This window comes from Protopterus annectens, chromosome 2.part2 (genome assembly GCF_019279795.1).
Source record: "Protopterus annectens isolate FY-2018-M chromosome 2.part2, PAN1.0, whole genome shotgun sequence".
Taxonomy (NCBI): domain Eukaryota; kingdom Metazoa; phylum Chordata; order Ceratodontiformes; family Protopteridae; genus Protopterus; species Protopterus annectens.
This window is the reverse complement of record NC_056730.1, coordinates 644,108,320-644,132,770: the sequence shown is the minus strand read 5'-3', so window position 1 is coordinate 644,132,770 and position 24,451 is coordinate 644,108,320. Positions and strand designations below refer to the sequence as shown.

The following is a 24,451-nucleotide window of genomic DNA, read 5'->3' as shown; positions in this document are numbered from 1 at the left end:
ATCCATCTGATGACATAGGGATTTATGCCCAGTTTTGTGAGTTTATTGATAATACTTGATTGGGGAATTGTGTGAAATGTCTTGGCCAGGTCAAGGTAGGTGGTATGTACTGTTTTACCATCATCCATAGTCTTAGTGAGTTTCTCAAAGAAATCCACCAGATTCAGTAGGCATGACCTGACCTTGACAAAGCCAAATTCAGTGTTTGGAGGTTTCCTGTGTCATTATTTATCAGGTCCATGACTATTCTTTCCATGGCCTTGCATAGAAGACTAGTCAAACTTATGGGTCTGTAATTTCCCAGATCAGTAGATGGTCCATCTTTATGCAGAGGGATGACTGTTGCTGTCCTCCACTCTATCGGGACAAAGCCAGTCCAGAGGCTGTGGTTAAATAGAAATCCTAATGGGCCCAATAAGTCTTGAATTAAGCAGTTTAAGAGGCAACCTGGTATATCATCAAGCCCCAGTGAAGCCATGTTTTTAGCTTTAGAGAACACAGTGGCAACCTGTTCTCTGATGATAATTGGCAGGGGACTGGTGGAGGGTATTTCTTGTGGGAGAATGGGGGTGATGGGGAGGTGAAATCTGAGCTGACTTTTTCGACTGGTAGATTTGCTATATCTTCTGGCTGAGTATAGGTAATGCCATCTACAACTAATTCCGCACCTTGCTGGGTGCTGCCCTTAAGACTGCGGACAAAACTGAAAAATGCCTTATGGTTATCCTTAGCTTTGGAGGCTATTTTTACCTCAAAGTCTGCTTTCAGAGACTTGACAAGTTCCCTTATTCACTTCTTTAGACATGATGGATTTTTTGTTCTATTGTGCACATTCCCTCTTACTTCTCATCAGGATTTTCTTTATTTTGTTGTATAACCTATTCATACCAGAGGTCCACCAGCCTGGCTTGTTTTTGCGGTTTGACTTGGGTTTATTTCAGTCTGGTATTGCTGTTTCTCTGCAGTTGTTTATATGGTCACACAGGGCTTTTGTGTACACCTCTGCATAGGTTTCTGTGTTTTCTGGATTTAGGGGAGCTTGAAAACTAGTTATGCCATCCCTTAATAGGGGGTAATTTACCTCAGACAAGTTCTTAAAATTTTTGGGGTTAGGTGGAGAGACTAGTTTTACCTTTATTTCAAGGAAGACTGCTTTGTGATCTGTGATCTTATCAGTGAGGATATCACACAAGGGGGTGCAGCACTCTCCCATATTTGCGAGTACCAGATCTAGGATATTTGTTCCTCTAGTGGGAGTGCAGACTAGCTGCTGCAGGGCATTTGAATTTACAAAGTCAAGAAATCTTTAGGCTTGCATGGTCATGTATACCTTGCATAGGTCATGTATACCTCCCAATTAATAGAGGGGTAGCTAAAAATCACCTTTTAGTATGGTACTGGCCTGGATGGTGAGTGATTCAAGTAATTTCAAGTATGATGTATGAGTTTCCTGATTCATGGTTTGGGACCTGTAGCTATGAAGAATATGGTAATGGATTTTTCCCATGGTTACTTGGACATGGTGTAGCCCAAGTATGTCATATTGTTTAACCAACCTTGAAGTGTGCTTATCCTTTATGTAAGTAGACACACCTTCTTTTGCTCTTTCATGGTAAGTGTGTGGTCCGAATGTATGAAAGGTGTTATAGCCATGCACTGCCAGAGTACTTTCCATGGCTTTGAACCATGCTTCTGTAACTACACAGACATTAGCATTCTCCAGGGTTAGGAGAGTTTCCAGGGAATGCAGTTTCTTTATAAGATTCCTAGCATTGAGCAGTAACACCTTTAGATTGCCCTGAGTAGCTTTTGTTATGTTGAAAGGTTTGTCTGTTTGGCAATGCCTAAAAAAGGCATACTTCTTTCTTTTTCTTTTCGGCTGTTCCCTTTAGGGGTCACCACAGTGGATCATCGATATCCATTTCTTCCTGTCCTCTGCATCTTGCTCTGTCACACCAACCACCTGCATGCCCTCTCTCACCACATCCATAAACCTTATCTTGGGCCTTCCTCTTTTCCTCTTACCTGGCAGCTCCATCTTTAGCATCCTTTTCCCAATATACCCAGCATCCCTCCTCAGCACATGTCCAAACCAATGCAATCTTGCCTCTCTGGCTTTGTCTCCAAGCTGTCCAACCTGAGCTGACCCTCTAATATACTGATTCCTAATCCTGTCTATCCTCGTCACACCCAGTGTAAATCTTAACATCTTTAACTCTGCCACTTCCAGCTCTGACTCCTGCCTTTTTGTCAATGCCACCGTCTCCAACCCATATAACATTGCTGGTCTCACAATCCTCTTGTAGACCTTCCCTTTCACTCTTACTGGTAACCGTCTGTCATAAATCACTCCTGACACTCTTCTCCACCCACTTCACCATGCCTGTACTCTCTTCTTCACCTCTCTTCCACACTCACCATTACTCTGAACTGTTGATCCCAAGTATTTAAATGCGTCCACCTTCGCCAGCTCTACTCCCTGCATCCTCACCATTGCTCTATCCTCCCTCTCATTCACACACATATATTCTGTCTTAGTCCTGCTGACCTTCATTCCTTTCCTCTCTGGAGCATATCTCCACACTATAGGGTGGATAATGTTTTGGCCATTATCCAAAAGCCTAGAGGTGACAGGTGAAGAACATCCCTGGCAAGGCAGTGTGGCCTGTCAGCCATGACCTTCCAGGCTGACAAGATTTGGACCCCTTTTGAATGACACCAGTAGCTAAGCTAATTGTTAAAATCAATAATTTTCTGCTGGTATTATGACATCATCCTTGAAGTGTGCTTATCCTTTATGTAGATAGACACACCTCCTTCTTTTATTCTTTCATGGTAAGTGTGTGGTCGGCATGTATAAAAGTTGTGACCTTCCAGGCTGACATCCTTTCCTTCTCAGTAAATATACTCAGGCTAGGTATTTAACACTACTCCTCCCCCTAAAGGATGGAGACATTCACCCAAATCCCGGACCAAACACCTCCACCACTACTCAACTCATTACCCCAAACTCCTCTACCATCCATATACTAAAAAAACCACCCAACTCACTATTAATAGCTCATCTCAACACACGTAGTATCAATAACAAAATTACACAACTCCATGCTCTCCTGGAACTCTACTCCTTTGATATTTTGTGTCTAACAGAAACTTGATTAAAACCCATAACTACAGACAATGAAGTTACCCCACCTGGTTACAACATCTTACGTCTCGACCGTGCAGCCAAGAAAGGTGGTGGTGTAGCAGTTTTATTTAAATCTGATTTTCAAATTACAACCTTCCACCAAAATCCTCCCCATGTCTCTAACGCTGAAATACTTATTACCAAGATTCAGCTAAACTCTGTTAAATCTATCTATATTATCTGCATCTATGTTCCTCCAGGCAATAACATTACTACTATTGAAAACATACTTTGTTGGTTATCTCAAAACCTCCCCCAAGAGACCATCATTCTTGGTGATTTCAACATTGATTGGAAATGTTGCAACAATAACTACCCCACTACCCATATTAAACTCTATGGGTTTACACAAATAATCACCTCACCCACTAGAATTAACAAAACCAATAAGAAAGAAAGTACCTTAGACTGGATACTAATCAATAATCAACCCCAGACCTACAATTCTGGAACCCTCCCAGATAATATAAGCGACCACTTTCCAACCTATGCTATTAGGCTTAAAACCAACCCACATTCCAAACCCATATTTAGAACAATTAGAACCAAGAAAAACTTCAATCTCGATTTATTCTTAACTGAACTTAAAGCTTGTAATTGGTCCCCATTAAAACAACTTTCCCTTGATGAAGCTGTCGACTACTTCAGTGCTAATTTCCTAGCCATCCTTAACCAACACGCTCCTACCCGCTCTATTAGGATAAAAACCAAACCTGCTCCATGGCTTTCTAAGGAAACTAAGCAAAAACTCCATCTCAGAAATAAATACTGGCACAGATCACGCTTAACTAAGAACCCCATTGACCTCCAAAACTTTAAACAATTGAGAAATGAAACAAAAAAGCCATAATGTCTGATAAACAAAACTACTACCTACATTCGCAGCAATCCCACCATAATAAACCACAAAAATTCTTGGCAAGCATTAATGAACTATTACACCCTGGTCAATCTATTACACCAAACCCACAAGGCTCTGACCACAACAACCCCAAACAAACTGCCAATGCCTTTAATACTTTTTCACCAAAACTATTCAAACTCTAGCCAGTCAACTCTCTCCACAAAATTCAACCTCATCTAAGTCTGAATCCAACCCACCTCCTCCATTTCACTTCCAACCTGTCCCTACAGCTTTTATTCTCACCCTTTTACAAAAACTTAAACCTTGCACTCCCTCTGCTGACCAACTACCTGCAGAATACTTACAGTTAGCAGCCAAATCTATTGCCTACCCCATCTCCATTCTCATCAATAGAAGCATTACTGAAGGATACGTCCCCAATCTTTGGAAAGTCTCACATATTATTCCCCTTCTTAAGGGGGGAGACTCCACTGAGCTTTCCAACTATCGTCCCATAGCCCTACTCTCCCCTTTATCTAAGGTTATGGAAAGGTGCATCCATAGGCAATTACTAGACCACCTTCTCCATAATAACCTGCTCTCCAACTCCCAACATGGCTTCAGACCTTCCCACAGCACTACTACTGCCCTCCTCTCCTTCATGGACACCATCAACAAAAACCGCAACCTTAACATGCTCTCCTCTGCACTTTTCATTGACCTGGCCAAAGCTTTTAACATGGTAAATCACAATATACTCATAAACATTCTGAAATCTCTGTCACTTGATGCACTAGCTATAAAATGGTTCCTATCCTACTTAAATAACAGACATCAAGCTGTGCTCTGGAATACCACTCTTTCTACCCAACTATCCATTAATATTGGTGTCCCTCAAGGGTCCATACTAGGCCCACTCCTATTTTCCTTATTCATCAATGACCTTCACGAAGCAGTTCCCCAAGCTACATGCATACAATACGCAGATGATTCTACACTTATATGCTCAGCCACATCTGAATCTGAACTTCACTTCCTTACACAGAACTTATTTAGCACAGTAGAACTATGGTTTACAAAATGCTGTCTCATACTAAACCCCAAAAAAACTAAACTTCTACTATTTACACCTACCAATAAATCTCCACCAATTGACTTCACTATAGCTTCCAATAATGGCACTGTTATATCCCAGGATCTTACAACCAAACTGCTAGGTATCACCATAGACAACAACCTTAATTTGACACTCATATTAATAATATCTTGAAAACAACTAACAGGAAAATAGGCTCTCTATACAGGATCAAACCCTTCCTCACTCCTGCAACTAGAATAACCATCGCCCGCACCCATCTAATCTCTACCCTACTCTATGCCTCTCCCATTTTCACTAATCTGTCAAAAAATAACCTTAAAAAAACTAGAAAACTCCTACAACAACATAGCCAGATTTGCCACTGGTAACCTTTTTAAAACACACCACTGTATTAATCTAAAATAAATAGGGTGGCTTGAATTACAGCAACAGCTAACATATAATCAACTGACCATTGCCCATAAAATTCTTTATCAACCTGCTAAGACACCCATACTATCTAACCTTATTCATCCCTACAATAACCTGAAATCCCTAAGATCTTCACAAAAAATCCTCATAAATATTATCAAATCAAACAATACAGCTGGAGACTCTCTCTTCACTAATACTGTTGGGAAAATCTGGAACTTACTCCCCACTGAACTTTCAACACTTCCCTCTATTTCCTTGTTCAAAAATAAACTTAAGCTCTTCCTTAAAACACATTGGATGTGCCCCTGTACTAAACCTGACTAACCTACATGCTCTCACTACTTGTTTCAACTCCACCTTATATGCTCTAGTTACCTGTTTCTACCTCACTGTCTCAGCTCAGCAACAATCACATCAGAATTCAACTACCATTCTACCTCTACTACCTAGCCTTACCTATTAGTATACTCTCATAAAAGTTCCAGTCTTCACGATTAGAATTTTCTTACTCAACTTCTATTCCAGTCTTACTTTCCTTTTTTCCCCTTCTTATATCTAGAATTATATTATGTGTTTTACTATCAGTCTTTCTGAACAGTTAAAATGCAGCCTCATGATAAATTGTATTATGTTTAGTCAATATTTTGTGTTATATACTCTATATACCTGTAACCACTTTTTAGCTAATACTGCTTTAGTTATTATTAATGTAGTTGATCTCATATATGTACTTCTGTAGATATGTACTGTAATTTAACTTTGGAGCTTATCTCCCCGGGCCTCTACTGAAAATGGACATATATCCAGCTAGACTAGCCCGGTCAACAAATGTAAAATAAAATAAATAAATAAATAAAAATTGTTATAGCCATGCACTGCCAGAGTGCTTTCCATGACTTTGAACCATGTTTCAGTAACTGCACACACATCAGCATTCTCAGGGTTAGGAGAGCTTCCAGGGAGTGCAGTTTCTTGCTGAGACTCCTAGCACTGAACAATAACACCTTCAGAGTGTCCTGAGTAGATTTTGTTATGTTGAAAGGTTTGTCTGTTTGGCAATGCCTAAAAAAGGCAAACTTTAGGGTGGATAATGTTTTGGCCAATATTCAAAAGCCTAGAGGTGACAGGTGAAGACCATCCCTGGCCTGTCAACCATGTCTTTCTAGGCTGGCAAGATTTGGACCCCCTTTGAATGACACCAGTAGCTAAGCCAATTGTTAAAATCAATCATTTTCTGCTGGTATTATGACATCATCCTTGGAGACAACAGAATGCTGCTCACTGCTAGGCTCATACCTGCTGGTAACCCATTTTCTGAGAGCTCAATCATGTCTCTCTTCATATAGTCCAAGCAGGTACATCTCAGGTCATTCATGCTCACATGGACAATGACTGAGTCCTAGTGGTACTAAGGGGTTAGTGACCTGACCCTCATCAAGAGAAATATTGATGAGTGGATGGGAAACAGAAAATTCACCCCGGGGATAAGTCCAGTGGCTCTACTCAACAGAGGCACAGGGAACTAAGATCGGGTGGCACTATGCCAGGGTAATCCTATGGGCTAGGCTTGTAAAGGCCCCAGGGCCATTAGCCTAGTACACACCTATGAACCTATGAACCTATAAGTGCTTGCACGATCTAGAAAATCCTGGCCCCCTAACAGGCAACTAACTGTAATCATCCCCTTATTGAGCCTGGTAAGAGGGACATCAGTGTGTTTCATAATGGAGACTCCTATGACCAGAATATTGGGTTGTGGAGTGTTTTGCCTTATGGGCTTGGTAGTTGAGACACAATGCAATGTGGCTTTACATGTTGTGATGGGAATTCTCTTGTCTGTGTGCATGTGGAGTTCCTGAGGACTGCACCTGGGAAGCCTTTGAGATTTGGGTAACTTATATGTGAGCACCTCTGCATATGTGGGGCTGTGTGTGTGTGTGTGGTCCTTTGCAGGTGCAGTGAGTGGTGTGTGTGAGTCGCTGACCGTCTGTTTGCTGCTTTTTGTGTCTTTATGTGAGAGTCTAGCCTCCAGTGTCAATGTGCAACTACATCTCTCCCATACTGTGCTTGTTAGAGAATTAAATGGTTGTCAGTGTGTATAACATGACTGAATCACCTAGAGCCAAATTTTACACTGTCGAGTATCTAGCCCTGTCACTGCACGCAGTCTGTGATCCGTGTTCTATATTGAGGATACTGCACACCACAGAAGATGCCCAAAGTGGTTGGTCTATACAACTGTTCCCCCTATAGGGCACCATGTAGACTCTGTGCTGCTGCCGACAGCTCCATTCATTGGTGAGTTTGAGACAGAAGCACTCAGCATGTTTTTTGGAGGTGGGAGGAACCCGACACAGACACAGAGACAACATGCAAACTCCAAACAGACATTAGCCAGAGATCAGAATTGAAACTTGTACCTTGTGCATGGGAGGTAAGGACCTTAACCATTATAATATCTGATGTCCATAACCCCGACCCCATGTAGAAAATGGGAAGAAGGGGGTTGATGATGATAATCAGTATACATAAGGCAATACTTACTTTGCCTGAGGATGCCCATGTCCAACAAGCTGGAAGCAGAGATAACAAGAAAGTGCCCATCCATGGTTGCAGGTCCTAACGTGTACTTGAAAGGATAGTAGTGGAGAGTGTTTGTAACTGGATGAGGGAAAGGTGCTTACTTGGTGTAATCTGCAGCTAACCTAATCAGCGATGCTGCCCAGAATCAAACCAGATGCTCTCTGAGCAGCAATAGTCCTGGGTGCTGTAATAAGGTGAGGTAGGCCTAAATAGTCCTACTAAATGCGTAAATACTGCTCTCCGGACAAACTACTTTCCCCGTGAGTAACTTAGGACTAAGGTAAAGTTCTGAAGTGATTTTTATGAGGAAATTTCAGCTTCTGGTGATTGCATATATACAAGGCACCAGTGTTCGCTGCTGCACAAAGAGCAACTTCTTGCAAACCTGAGGCTTATATACAATCAGAAAAAAAGCAATTTTTATACTAACTATTCCTTACGGCCAATCAAGTAAGCACACAATGAGTTTTCCACCAGCAATTCCCAGCTCAGAGAGGTGAAATCAGCCCTCTCCTGCCACAAGAGTGCAGGCTTTGGCCCTCTTAATGTAAAATAACTGGTTTGGAGCTCAATGGTTGATACTAATTAAGAAACACTATACAGAATGTATTTCAGTGCAGAACAGCAGTTTGAAAATGCAACTTTAAACTTTAAAGAAGTGCAAAAAAACAATAAATATCACAGTAAACTTTCACAGTAGAATGAAAATAAGCAATGTTTCCAGACATTTGCATCTATACAGGGCACTGGCACAGTGAGCAGCTCTGTGCAAATGTGCCGAATTTATACCAGTACTGGAAATACAGAAAACTGCCTGAGCCCTCTGGCCAATAAAGCAACTACACTTAGAGCCCTTTTGCGTGCTTCCCAACTCAGATAAGACTAGGTAAATACCTACTGCCACTAGATGAATAATCTCAGTCTTCCTAATGTAAAATCACAGTAAAAGAGTGTCCAGTGTGAAATGATACCACAAACAAACTTAAACTTAAGGAAAGGCAATAAGTAATTCAAGACAATAACAGTGTACTTTAAACAGCTTACAAAAGTGTGATTATTCAATAAATGTACTTTGCTTTGTAGAAATGAGCCAAGAGTCACTCAACTGTGCAGAATTTATAAAGGCACTAAAACAAGGTAAGCTGATTTATAAGCCCTTCAGCCAATAAAACAACTACGTGCAGGAATCTGTAGTGTATTTCCCCAGCCTATACAGACCGGGCTATCATCCGCTGCCACTAGATGAAAAACCCACTGTCCTCTTGATGTAAAAACAGAGAAAAGAGCTTGTTAGAGTGTGCAAATACATTACTTTATCCAACAGCTTGCTAGATAATGAATTCAGAGCAAGTAAATCAGTAGATCAAATAATAACAGGCAATATGCACTCTTTTTTTTTAAATAGGTACAAGGAAAGGCAAATAAATAATTCAAGATATAAACAGCAGTGTTGAAAGGAAGAAGCTTATAAAGCTCAATTTACAGTAAGGGTGGGCAGCTTAAAATTATCATCTTGTAAAACTAGAGCACACAGATATGTGAAAGAGGGGCATGGGCCTCATGTTGTAATTCTCCTGAGTAGGAGGATTGTGTTCCAGAAGATGTGATTTTATCCCAAGTTTAATCAGCTTAGGAACATGTGTTCACTAGGGCAGAGGGCACTCTGTCACCATATTTAGCACAGCTTACAGCTCCTACAGGTTGTGAAATACTTGATGTCTGATTATAATGTTTCTCATTAAAATAATATACAATGTCAGTATTCAAAATAGTATGTCATTTATTCTGCGCTTTCCTTGTTTACTATTTCAGCAACTTAAGCAACTATAAGCCTACTCAGGGTCTCTAGCTTGCTGTGTGCTTGTATCTCCAAGCGATAGGTGGAAATAAATAAATCATCTGTTTTCCCTTCCCATCTATGCACAGTGCAGTCTTTCATATGTTTTTTTTTATCTCAAGGCTAAGGCTAAAATTGAGAGGGTGGTAAATCGGTACATCCTGAGAGCCCAGAGTTCGGCATCCCAGGATTAGGCTGGAGCTCTATGGCCCAATCATTCCTGCTTTGAGAGCCCAGTTAGATCAACACACACACACACACACACACACACACACACACACACACACACACACACACACACAATATACACACACAAACACACACACTACTGCCTGAGTTGCTAAATGCTAGACACTGTTTGCCTGCATGAGCTCTGCAGGCTCATGATAGATGGATGCAACACCCGGTACTCTCGCTAAGTGTCACCTTAGTGGTTGGCTGCAGTCACCTCCTTCCCTTACAGTGGGTGAGCCACCAACAGCTGCTTACTCATTCTTTTCATTCCATCCCTCTTCAGCACACATGCCAATAATGAAATATGGCTGCCTGCCAACATTTATAAGTGAATGGAAGAGGTGCCTTAACTCTAGATACAGTACTTTCATTGGCTACATGGGATGAAATAAACAAAGTTGTCATCATATTGTTAACAAAAAAATACAAGGGCCAGTTGCCCCCCCCCCCCCAAAAAAATATAGACCAACTGCACTGTTGGTTTGCAGTCTTAAAATATGGGACATGCTCATGGTAAATAAACTAAGAAGTTTGGTTACACGAGTTATTGCATTTCTCCCTGGTGGAGTTTGTAAGTGGGCAAAACACATAACATAAATCATAACTTCACATGTGCCTCCATGACAGGGACTCAGGCAGTTGTAGTAATAGGATATTTTTATTAGATGCTGCTGTTGCATTCATCTCCTGTCATGATTTTGTTGAAACTTCTGGAGGGTTATGATCTTGGTCTTCAGCACAACAGTAAAGTGATTCTTACATTAATTAAAAAGCCATGTTATATATTCATAGGAACACAAGACAGGGGTACCTTCTCCTGATATTACTTATATCGGCACTGGAAGTGTTCTGTAAGCATACCAAGAAATTGCAGGAATACTGTGCCTTTATAGGTGAAGTTACTGTGGTATGCTATTGACTGAGTGGCAGTGATAGGGATTATGGATACCTCCTTTTCCCATTTGCTGGCTGTTGTAAAAGAATTTGTAAAAGTGTGTGGACTGATTTTGAATATGAAAAATTCAGAGCAAGTATAATTTACTGATACCCTACTGACACTCAGCTATCCTCCAACTGTATATAGTTTATACTACAACTTGGGGGTTTCTTTGGCAATGTGTGGTACATCAAGTTTATAGGGGTGCCTGTGAGGTTCTGATATACACAGATGGGTAGAATGGGATGTCTGTCCCTTTCTGCAAGAGTTGATACCAAAAATGTGATGACCACTCCATTAGCTGTTCTGGTTTTAGAGCACTCTACATGGCAACCTGTTATAAATTCTTTCAGATGGCCTTATTTGTGTACACTGCTATAACTTAAGGGGTGCTGGTTGGATGGTTAGGCAAAGTTAAACGTGGTGATGGCTATCTATGCTGTGTGCAGAAAAAATTCAGCTTGACTCATTTTGGCAAGTGATGAAGTTGTCTTAAGCTCTGGAGACAGTAGCCCTTTGTAATTCTGAGAAGCCACAGATTGACAGGACCATATTTCTCAGACATCTAGGAAAATAATTCTAATAAGCTGCAGACAGGTGGGAGAGCCTGGAAAAAAATATGTTGTTAATTAGTGAGCTATAGCTGGATTTCAGGCAAAAAGACCTGTGATTCATTTTGACACCTGACAAAGAGTAGTAAGTACTGTCAGCAGCTCACCTCTACTGATATTTTCCAGATGCACCATGTACGAGGTATAATGGCATTAATAAGATGACAGTGTTGGATGAGATTAGATCCATGCATGCATGTCAATGATATCTTCAGGGAATGGTTATCTTACTGTTACTGAATAAGGGAAGTGTAGATGTAGCTGAAAATAGGCAGGAAGTCATTAGCTGAAGTCAGGATAAGAGAGATTCTCTGAAAGGCACTGACACAGCTATGGGGGCAGCATGAATATATTCTCATTCATTTTAGGATGGACATCTGGCAAAATGGTCATATTTAAAATTATTTTTAATGGGGCTTAAACTCATCTAATTGTAGGAATTGTGAAACACACTGTAATCATTAAATCTTACGATTTCTGTCTGAGTTTTAAGGAATTCATAATCAATTTCTGGGCAAAGTTGTTTCATTGGGGCCAGTGTTAATGCTGTTTGTTGTATTCTTGACAGAGATGTCGTCATCTGTAAAGCCAGAGGTGTTGTATTCCTGACAGAGATGTATTCAGGCTTGCACCTGTCACCCCTGAGCTTTTGGATATTGGCAAAGGCTCTTGCTACCCCCATAGTGCCTTTTTTAGGCAAGGCTCAAAAGACAAACCCACCTCCATAGGTATCACAAGGGATAAGAAACTATGAGTAATGCTACTCAACGCCAGAAGTCTAAACCTCAAGATGCATGCACTCGAAACTTTCCATAGCATGGAGAACATTGATATCTGTGCAGTAACAGAAACCTGGTTCAAGGCTCCCGAGAGCACCCCAGCACTACCAGGTTATACCTCATACCATGTTTTTCAGCCCCAAAATTTGGACTGAACCAGAAAAGGAGGGGGAGTATCAATATTAGTAAAAGATACCCACACCTCCAGGTTGGTGGCACAGCACGAAGCATCAGAGACTATCCATGTGCAACTAACAGTGGGTAAAACTGCCTTCCAGTTTATAGCCTGCTACAGACCACCCTCCCAAACCCAGGAACCCCACTCGGCCTTCCTGAGAACACTGGAAAATATGAAGGTCTCTCCAAACACCATTATATTGGGCGACTTCAACTACCCAAACATAGACTGGTAGCATTACTCTAGCTCCAACACCCTAGCTCAAAGGTTCCTAGAATTTATAAACTCAAATGCTATGGAACAACTTGTTACCACTCCCACAAGAGGGGAAAACATACTGGACCTGATCATCACCAACATGGGGACTCTATGCTCCAGACCAGAAGTGTATCCCTCACTGGTAAAATCAGACCATAAACTAATCTCACTGGATATTCACATCCCGACCCCACCCCCTGCCCAGAAAACCACAGTGAAAAACTTCTCTAAAGCAAATTTCACACTCCTCAAAACTGAGGTGGAATCCTTCAAAGCCTCCGGGCCTGTGGAAAATATGGCCCAGACCGTAGAATCCTTTATAAACGCATTCTATGAACACCTTCAGGAATGCATGGATCATGCAATCCCAAATAAAACCAAGACCCAATCCTCCAAAGGCAGACGTCCTGTCTGGTGGACCCCAGCCATAAACAAACTATACAATAGAAGGAGGAAGCTACTACATGATAGAGCAAAATCCCAAAAAGGGAAGGCATCTCTGATCAGTGTTAGCAAAAAACTACGGGCACTCATAAAATCATCTGAGGCCAGCTTCGAGAGAAAAACTGCACAGGACACTAAGGATAATCACAAGGCTTTCTTTAGTTATGTTAGGAACCTGGGTGGGAATTCCCAGATATGCTCAGAAATAGTCCAAAATGACAAAAAATACACTGAACCCACAGACATTGCCAACATCCTAGCTGACAGGTTCAGCGCAAACTTCTCCCCCCCTCCCCACCAAAAGGGCAAATATCTATTCCAGCAGAGTGCTGCCCCCCTGACATCTCAGATGCTCAGGTAAGAGCCTCCCTCTCCAAAGCAAAAAACACAGCATCAATGGGACCAGACAGTGTCCTGGGCTGCGTCCCACATGAACTCCAAGAAGAGCTAAACCCAAACATAAAACTACTGTTCAATCTCAGCCTTACCACAGGATATGTACCCAAAGAGTGGCGTACAGCAACAGTGGTCCCTCTCCACAAAGGTGGTGCCTCAACAGATCCTGGAAACTATCGCCCCATAAGCCTGACTAGCTTGGTCTGCAAAGCTATGGAAAGGATCATCATGGACCTCATAAAAAAGATATTGGGGACCTACAGACACTGGATCCTACCCAGTTCGGCTTTGTTAAGGGCAGATCCTGCCTATTAAACCTGGTCAATTTCTTTGAAACAGTCACCAAGGCCATTGACGAGGGGAAGGTGGTCCACACAGCCTACCTGGACCTCGCAAAAGCCTTCGATACAATACCCCACTGGCATTATAGATAAGCTCACCAGCTTAAATATAAACCCCTATGTCACTAGATGGGTTGCAAACTGGCTCAAGGACAGAACCCACATGGTTAGAATTGCTGGAGCCGTGTCAGACTCCAAACCAGTTACAAGTGGCATCCCACAAGGCTCAGTCCTGGGACCTCTCCTGTTCGGTATATATTTCTCAGAGGTACAGGCCAACATGGAAGGACTGTGGCTGACCAAGTTCGCAGATGACTGCAAACTGGGCGCTATAGTCGACTCTCCAGCTGACACAAGCATCCTCCAAAAGGGCCTAGATGAAACAGACAACTGGTGCCAGAGCCATGGCCTCAAGCTAAACGCCAAAAAGTGTATAGTCATCCCCTTTGGCAAAAACAAAGTGCCCACAAATTACCACATAGGTGGTAATCCATTAAGTAAGGAAGAAGTAATTAGGGATCTGGGGACCCAAGTTGATAGCAATCTCTCATTTGACAACCACGTGGTCAAAGTGGTTAGAAAAACATTTTATATAGCCCACCTAATCATGAAGGGATTCACATCTAGATCAGGGGAGGTCATCGTGCCTCTTTACTCATCCCTCATCAGGCCCATAATTGAGTACAATGTCCCTTTTGGGATGTACCTTACCAGATACCTGCAGCAACTGGAAAGACCCCAAAAGTACCTCACCAAGAGGATCAAAGGGCTCAAACAGATGCCATATGCTGCCCAGTTAAAGAAACTCCAGCTCTACTCAGTGGCATACCGCCTGCTCAGAGGCGATTTGTGCCTGATGTATAAAGCCATGTCCAACCCGGAATTAATGGACATGCTACACCTCAGAAAATCCAAATCCCATCGAGCTACGTGCTCGAGAGACTTGATCCTCAGCACTGAAATAAATAGGACATGCTGGAGGGACAGATTCATAACCCAGAGGCTCCCTTCACTCTGGAATAAAATCCCAGTCCAGATTAGGCAGAGTCCCTCATTGACTCTCTTCAAGAGGAATCTTGATGAGTGGATGGGGGATCGTAGGTTTACCCCGGGTATCACTTCTGTGTCACTGTTAGACAGAGGCACAGTATACTAACCTCAAAAAAGGGCATAGCAAAATTAATTTAAAATGGGTGGTGAAAGCCAAACACACTCTGGCTAGGCTTATAAATGCCCTAGGGCAAATAGCCTAGTATGAACCTATGAACCTATGAACCTATAAAGCCAGAGGCTGCTTGATTCAAGCTTTTATGGGGGCCATGAGACATTTTTTTTACTTCTGCATTTATGTTACTGTAAAGATCTTGATAACAAGCACAGAAATCACACAAGTACCAGCCATCTTGTTTCTTTAAGTATAGTTAGTAGTGTATTAACAGTTTGGCAGAATCATGTAAAACACAGTCTTACTAATTTCTTAGATCGCCAGCTTATGAGTTGCCAGATGTTATGTTAATAATTACTGTTGCTAGCTTACAGTTGCTGGTGCATTACCTTCTCATTCTAAATTCTGGGCCCTCATCCTCACAGTGTCTCACCAACATCTCTTAGGACACCTACTTTGCACTTACTTTGCAACATCAAAATATCTCCTAAACTTCTCTCAGGACCTCATCAGAAATTCCCTTCAACAGTAACCTTTGGACATAAATCTTTCCCCAAAATTCTCACAGGACTTTATATCATCCTGTACAAACCTAACTTCCAGCTTGAAAATCTCTCTCAGACAGCTCACAGGATCTCACTAGCAATTACCTACAACACTAAGTGTTCATCATGAATAGCTCTTCCAAACATAATATGATTATCCTGTAACAATTGCTCATCTCCCATCTTACAGTCTACTACTCTATGTATTTCTTGATAGCTGTATAGACCAAGCTGTGCCCATTCGTATTAAGAATAAGAAAAACTCAAAAGACAAGCCATCCTAATGGAATCACAATATCAATTAGTTATACAACAACAACAACAAAAACTGGCCAAGTGTAGGAGGAACAAAGCCCGACATAGTAAAAAAAACCCTGACTAATCTAAAAAGGCAGCTAAGAAGGTTAATTAATACTTCAAAGGCTAAATTTGAAGAAAAAAAAACAGGTTCTAAGGCAAAGGACAACCACAAAGCTTTCTACAGCAATGTCCATAACCTCAAGGGAAATATGCAGCTATGTGCAGAACATATTGTAAATGGCATCACCCACACTGAACCGGAGGCCACTGTCAACCTTATAGCTCATAGGTTCAGCTCATATTTTTCCCCCACATCCCCCCAATAGTCCTTAAGAAGTATCACATACCATAATCTCCCAACCACTACTAGGGAACAGGCCTTCAATGCACTTTTCAAGGCCAAAACACTGCATCAATGGGCCCCGATAACATCTTGGGTTGCTTACTTAGCAGCATGAAGTATGACCTCTTGAATCACTTTTCAACTGCAGCCTACAGTCAGGTTTTGTACCCAAGGAATGGAAGATGGCTACAGTCATTCCCCAGCACAAAAGAGGTCCAACCACCGATCTGGGTAACTACAGGCTCATATGTCTGACCAGCCTCATATGTAAGGCTATGGAAAGAATCATTGTGGACGTGATAAGGGAGGGCATAGGCAACCTGGAAATGCTGGACCCATCACAGTTTGGCTTTGTTAAAGGAAGGTCATGCCTATTAAATCTGGTGGGCTTCTTTGAGAGGATCACCAAAACAAGCAATGGTTAAGAGCAAAACTGTGCACACATCTTACCTTAACCTGGCCAAGGCTTTTGATACAATATCCCATTATAGACAAGCTCACTAATTTAGGTACAAACCCTTTTATCACCCACTGGATAGCCAGCTGGCTCACTGATAGTACCCAGGTGGTCAAAATATGTTAGACCACCTCCACCAAGAGGCCAGTCACTAGCTGAGTCCCCCAAGAAATGATACTGAGCCTATTCCTTTGAGACATCTATTTCTCTGAAGTGGAAGTAAATGTTGAAGGTTTATGGCTGACTAAGTTTGCAGATGATTGCAAGGTGGGGGTTATCATTGACTCCCCTGTTGACACTAACATTCTTCAGGAAGGCCTATCTCTGACTAACAAATGGTGCCAAAGCCATGGTCTTAAACGCAGTTCTAAGAAATGCATAATTGCACCCTTTGGGAATTCAACCATCCTAGCTAATTACTATGTTCACACTACACCCCTAAAAACCGACCCAGTGGTCAAGGATCTGGGTACTCATGTAGACAGTACCCTTAACTTTGACCACCACATGGCCACAGTGGTGAGGAAATAATTTTATGTTGCGCAGCTTATAAGGAAGGGCATGGCATCTAGGTCCAAAGAAGTCATTATCCCACTTTACTCCACCCTTATCAGACCAGTGAAAGAGTACAATGCTCCCTTTGGTATGCACCTGACCAGGCATGTGCAGCAGCTAGAGCGACCTCAGAGGTTCCTTACAAAAAGAATACAAGCGTAGGAAACCTGCTGTATGCAGAGTGCCTTAAAGCCCTTTCCCTTTACTCAGTCTCCTCTAGATTGCTGAGGGGTGATCTATGCCTGGCTTACAAGGCATCCACAAACCCCACAACTTTGAATCTCCTGCACATTCATGCGTCAGACAGTACCAAAAATACAAGGAATAGGGACCTGAATTTTGTCTTTGACTTAACAAGAAATTTGGAGAGAGAGATATGTGTCCCAGAGACTGCCACTCCTGTGAAAGAGGCTTTCCATCCATGTGAAGCTGAGTTCATCTATTGCCCAATGTAAGTGCAACCTAGACCAGTGGATGGGGAATAGGAAATTTACACTGGGCCTGGCACCCATGCCCCTTATGGACAGAGGTAGCTTATAAATGCCTTGCCCACAATATCCTATTCAGATACAGAATGTAATTATTCTTTCAAAAAACTTAGCTAGGCTTAGAAACGCTCCCAAGGTCATTAGCCTAGTAACAGTCTATGAATCTATGATGAATCTATGATTCAATCACCATTTCCAGAAATTTGATGCAGTATGAAGGCAGTATGATATATGTATACTGCCCACAGTTGTGAATGCCCCCATTGTTCTTATACAGCAATACTAGAAGGCGTATTCTCCAGTCATCTGGGATACACTTTTTTCTCCACAGTGTTATAAGTACCATTTGGAACTATCGCTCCTGTTTCTCACTCAACATCTTCATAATATCTGCCGCAACCACAGCCAAGCCTTTTGCTTTCCCTGACATCATTTTTCTTAATGCTGTTCTTACTTCTTCTATAATGGGCTCCAGCTCTTCTCTCACTGTAGGCTGTGTCTGGTGCAGTACAGCTTCTGTGAGTTTTTCTTCATTCAGAAGCTACTGGAAGTACTCCTTCCATCTGCCATGATGTCCTGTGAAATGGTGAGCAGGTTGTTGCTGGCATACCTTATGAAGGGTGTCTGATGACTATTTTCTTAACTTTCTATCTTTTCCTTGAAACCTGATAAGAGTATCTTTGTGCCACCTACTGAGTCCTTTTCCAGAAGCTGGCAGAGTGTATCTGATGCCAACTGCTCTCTTGGCTTATTTGTTAGCCAACCAGATTTTTTTCTTAGCCTAATCTGATTTCCATCTCACACTTTTTCCTGCAGTCCTTCTCTCTTTTGATAACTTCCTGGACTTCTGCATTCCACCACTAGCTTTCCATATGTACCTTATTTCCATACTGGTTGGCCCAGATATCTGTTCTATAGTCCTCACACAATCACTACCCTTCTTCTTCAACTCCACCAATTTTCTGTTCCTCCTAAGGTGCTAGAGCCCTGAGTATTTTTCTCCAGTCAATTTCCAGGTCTTCTCTGACCACTGCTTGCAGCTGATTGTGGCAACCACTGTTTTATGATATGGGCCAACTGTTTCACTGGGGATTACTTTGCAAATTCTGATTCTACTCCAATGTTCTTTCCTTCATAGGAGGAAGTCTACCTGAGTTGCATGTTGGTCATGCTTGTATGTGACTGCGTGACTGTCAGTCTTGCTGAACCATGTGTTGGCCACCACTAAGTCGTTTTCCAGATAGATGTCTAAAATAGCCTGTCCTTCTTTATTTCTGTTGCACCACCCATGTAAACCCAAGCGGTCATCGTATCCTGATCTCTGTCTTTCCTGATATGTGCATCCAGGTCCCTCATATTAAACTCCAATTCATGTTACCCCACTTTATTTAGCAGGTCCTGCAATTGTTGCCCGAATGCATTCATTTCCTCATTACCAAAACCCTGCTGTGGGGCATAGGCTGAGATTATAAATAGTGTCCTATACATACACTGAAGTCTGATTGCCATGAGTCTGTTACTAATCCTGATAACATCCCACATTGTTTTTTGTAGCCCCTCCCTCACCACAATTCCCATATCATCTTCCCACACGTTTTCTAGTCTGCCTTCCCCCTAAGTAATAGACTCTGGATCCCAAGCCAAGTGGCTTTGCTGCACTACCCTTGTCTTATGTCTCCTGGATACATGGGGTGTCCAGCCTCCTCCTTATCATCATGTCATCCATTTCCAAGCTGCAGCTTATCAGTGAACCTATACTAAGTGTAGCAATCCTTAGTTCATTTTTGGGAGGTTGACTGGTTTTATGTCTCGCTTTCACTCAAAACAGCTATCCCAGGTAACCCATGCTGGGTAACTGGACATCAGTTGGCAGCTTATTGACCCAGGGTTGCTGAGATTTATAGCAGAACACACTGGGCACATACACCCCTTCCACTATTAACATGGGTCCCTGGTGTAGGCCAGGCTATCAACTCACTTATCGCCGGCAAATACCCATACACATTTTTGTTGACATTAGTCAACATGACCAAATCAGCTAGAGCCAATTTTTACACTATCAAGTGGATGGCCCTGTCACAGTGTGCAGTCTGTGGTTCATGTTCTCCTATCTAGGGGATACTGTCCACCACAGTTGATGCCAAACGGAGTTGATTTACACAACTATTTCCCTGAAAGTCACCATCTAGGGTCTATGCTGCTGCTCACAACTCCATTCTCCTGTAAGTTTGAGGTGGAAACACACAGCATATTTCTGAGAGGAGGGAGGAACCCCACAGAGATACAGGAAGAACATGCAAACTCCACACAAGCACTAGCTGGAGCTCAGGATTGAACCTTTCACCTTGTGCATGAGAGACAAAGACCTTAACCATTAGGCCAACTGTTTCTCAGTATCTCCTTACACCCCCTTCATAATTTTCCTCTACCATGTCATACCACCTGATATCACCTCTTCTTTCTCCTTTACATTGTCCTTATTCCAGCTCTTTCTCATCTCTAACTTAATCCATCCTGTCATGGCATCAAACAGAACTTCTAATCTTTTAACCAACATCCTGCCTACTAGCACACACTGAACAATCAAATTTTCCATAACCTATTCAAGCCTTCCAGGCTAGTCTCCTCTAAAGCCTTAGCGTCACCCTTAAAAAACGTTAACTTTTCGTAAACTCACCACATATGTAATGCGCCTTCCATTCTTTTTGGTATCTCCAACAACAATCATGGTGCAATACTCTTTCCATTTTGATCTTATACTATTTGTGAATCAAAAACATCTGTACACCTAAAACTGATCCAGCCACTCACATAAACGAAATAAACTCCTGCAACTGTTTCTCCTGTCTGATGCCTCTGCATTTTAGATGTTTCTGCCCACAGCTTACTATTAATTTATCCCATTCTCTTTCCCCTCCTTAAAACCTTACATACTATCCCTAAATATTTTTCTTGCTTCTATTCCAAAGCTGACATTCCTCCCCAGTCCTTTCTTACCCTCCACCTGTAATGCCATCTTCTGCATATATCCCCCTACTGTCCTTTAACCCTATAGTATATTAAGCTTCTTCTCTGGACCAAAATGGGTTTAGATAATGGACCGAATGTTCTGAATTTCCACTACCAATGTTATCCATTTTCCTTCCCATCCTCTGTCTTCCACTACTCCCTGTTTGCCTAAAGTAAAGAGTTCTCCCACAAATTCTCATGAGTTTTGGTAATCAAAAATATTTAACTGCATCTTCTACATGTAGGGAAATTGAATTAATTGCACTGAATAAGCTGGGGACAGGATCATACCTCTCAACCGTACCAAATTTCTCAGAATTTACTAGTTTTGAGGGCAAAATAATGGGATGCCACGAATTCCCAAGTGGCCCCTTCAAATCCCGATTTTGCTTTATTTACAATTTTCCATTACTGGTGACATCATCACACATCATGAGACAGTGCCTGACTGCCTGTTAGAGACTCAAATGACACTGCCTCTCTACCAAGTGAAACGACTGAATAACTGGTGACAAGAGAGTTGGTGATTTTTTTCTTTGTAGAAAGAAGACGTCAATGAGATATGAAATTGGTTGTCCTGTACTGCCTGAAAGTTGAACATTTTCATCACGCTAACCTCCACTCAAGTCAGCAAATAGTTTAGTGGAAAAGTATTTGCATGCAGCAATATTTGTAGCCCTGAGCACCAGCAGTGGTAAGTAAGAAACGTGAAAGTGTATAACACTTGTGTCAACACATGTTTTTGTAAATGCTTAATACTAGAATGAAGCATACCTAGTTAAATGTCAGCATCACCGCAAGCCTTAAGTCAGCATTTTGTGCATCAGCAGGCTAGCTTTTCTGATGAGCCATATTAAAATTTTATTATGTCTCGTTGAATTGGATTTGTGTTTGTTGTCACCAGCTGTTTGCTGGTTTCTGCTTCAAGAATTTGTGTGTCTCAACTTTTTCGGATTCAAAATGCATTTTCCCTTTCACCTAGTGTAGTAGAAGACCAATGGTTTGTGCAGAAGCTTGATCATTTTAATGGTGTAAATAGCCAGTTACGAACAGTTTTAATTAAAACACAGGCAAAGTTTCTTGTGTTGCAGTTTTATATGGGGAGGCACAGGAAGAAAAAAGCAATTGGGATGTTGAAGGGAGCCGCACTGAATTTGAATGTGAATGTTTCCATTGATGTGATGGACTCATTTGTCTGCTTTGGTTGACTTATTTAAACAATTAATAAAAAAATGGCAAAAATACTGTACTGTGTGTCAATAGAATTTACCATATTCATACGTGCTCAAATTCAACAACTTTCTTATAGTCTTGCCTCCTTTCTTCCATCAGGAATGGGCATGTATGCTCGTTACTGATACCTAGACTTAAGTTTATTTCTTTTTGAGCACAAATGCCAGTAGCGGTGTTGTTGTCTCTGCATAAATGTACAGGTACCGTATCAACTTTTCTCATACTGAGGTACATACATTTAAGTTTTTTTGTTTTTCCCAAGAACCCATCGTTTACCTTACCATGTCTGGATGCCTGGCCACTTTGTATGTGTGTGCAAGTGTTAGTGTGTGCAAGTGTGTGTGTGTGTGTGTGTGTGTGTGTGTGTGTGTGTGTGTGTGTGTGTTTGTATATTTTCTAAGACTGGCGTGGCTTTGCCAATGTCAGCATCTCTAACAGTCTGTAAACATTATTTGCCTGACGCATAATTGTGTGCATGTGTTTGTGCTTCAGTGAGTGCTTGGGGTTATTTTTCATAGGCTAGCCATTGTAATTGTCAATGTAATAAGCATATAGAACAAAACTGATAATAGTTTTTGTCTGTTGAAGTTTTGTGTCCAGTTTTACAGTTTACTATTTTTTGTTTGTTTTGTTTTTTCCCTACTGTAATATTAAAGTTGAAAAGCAAAGATCATCAAGGTAGTGAAAGCAGGGCAGCTCAGGAAGCTTGACTGAGATAAAAGGCATGAGATGACTAGTAGGATGCATACTGTGGAGCGAAAGAAAAGAGGACATCAGAGCAGAAGCCAAAGTAGCACCAATTACACAAAAGTTCAAGGATTACTATGGTTCAGTCACTTTGCAGGAAAGCAAATGACAGGTTGGTAAAGCAGATTATGGAGAGACAGGAAAAATAAGTCAAAAGAAGACAATGATGTCCAGTCAAGGGGGAGTGATGATGAGGAGGAGGAGGAGGAGGGTGAAGATGATGACTACGTAAGCATGCCAAATAAAGGAATGACAGTCACATTAATGTGCATCAAAAATATTGTTGCAACCATAAAGTGTGCTAATATCTAATGGCTAAGCTTCATCCACCGTCTGCCTTGCCCCTCCAGCTTATTCCATATGTGATAAATCCTGGCATTATCTTTTTTCTTCAGTGAGTACATTGCAAGATTATGTTCTGGGAAGAACATGTAAATCATATTAAAACTATAGGGGGAAAAATCAATGACTAAACAATGAGAACGTGGCTCCTTAATATCAAAGTTCCCAGATATACAGCTGTGATCCTGAAAACTGTGAATACTAAATCAACAATTCTAGCTGTAAAACAATGAATTCTGAAATCACTGTTATGTCAGTATGTTCCTCAAGGGAAACCTCCCCTGGATTCCCAAACCCCAGCTACTTATACATACTGATGACAAGGTTGTTGCACATCAGAGTTGGAGAAATACTCCAAGATGCAACCACCTTGGACATAGAATATACTCACTGCACATGTGTTATTAATATTTCAACATTCTGATGCTCACAGATATGGTCCCCCATCATTGTGTAACAGGTACTTCAGAACAGCCTTTGTGAGGATATTATGGGTGCCCATGCCTCTCAGCTGTATAGATTTTCACAGAATGTCCAGATTTTTGCCTTATATTTTTGGTTCTGTTTATCATATAATTTGTGGGGGTTCAGGCAAATCAGTGAGAATTAAAGTAACGAAATAATAGCAAATAATGACATACACAGGTTCAGATGTCAAATTCTTTAGAAAATACATAATAATTCAAAACCTGTTATAGTAGCAACTTTCTAAGTTTATAGTAGCAATATTTAAAATCTGTCCCTATTTGTGGGCCTTTGCCCCCCCCCCCCATTATTTCTGCTTTTATCCTGATTTCTTGCACTGAGAGGTATGCCTCTTCCTTTCATTTAAATATGGGATAGCTGGTTTTAGCATTTCACCTGTATCAAATGATGGTATCCCATGATACCACTGGAGTGGGTGGGGCTACATAATTATGTATGTAAATTTCATGGCAATTAGCATCCAGATTTTTGGCCAATTGTACCTACTTTTCCTGGGTCACAGATTTTTGATCTTTCCAGGTTGAGAGGTATGGACAGTATTTTGTATGGATGCAAACTGAAACTGTACTTGCAGGGAAGTACTGCAACAATGAGGCGTCCCGATGTCACTGCAGTGTGCCATTTGGTCTCTGTGTT

The 24,451-nt window shown here is 41.5% G+C and overlaps 1 protein-coding gene across 1 annotated transcript in view; it reads right to left on the bottom strand.

Moving 5' to 3' along the window:
• Positions 1-24,451, bottom strand: part of VAX2 (ventral anterior homeobox 2) — a 487,480-nt gene that overhangs the window by 442,860 nt on the left and 20,169 nt on the right. The gene's annotated exons all lie outside the window — the stretch shown is intronic.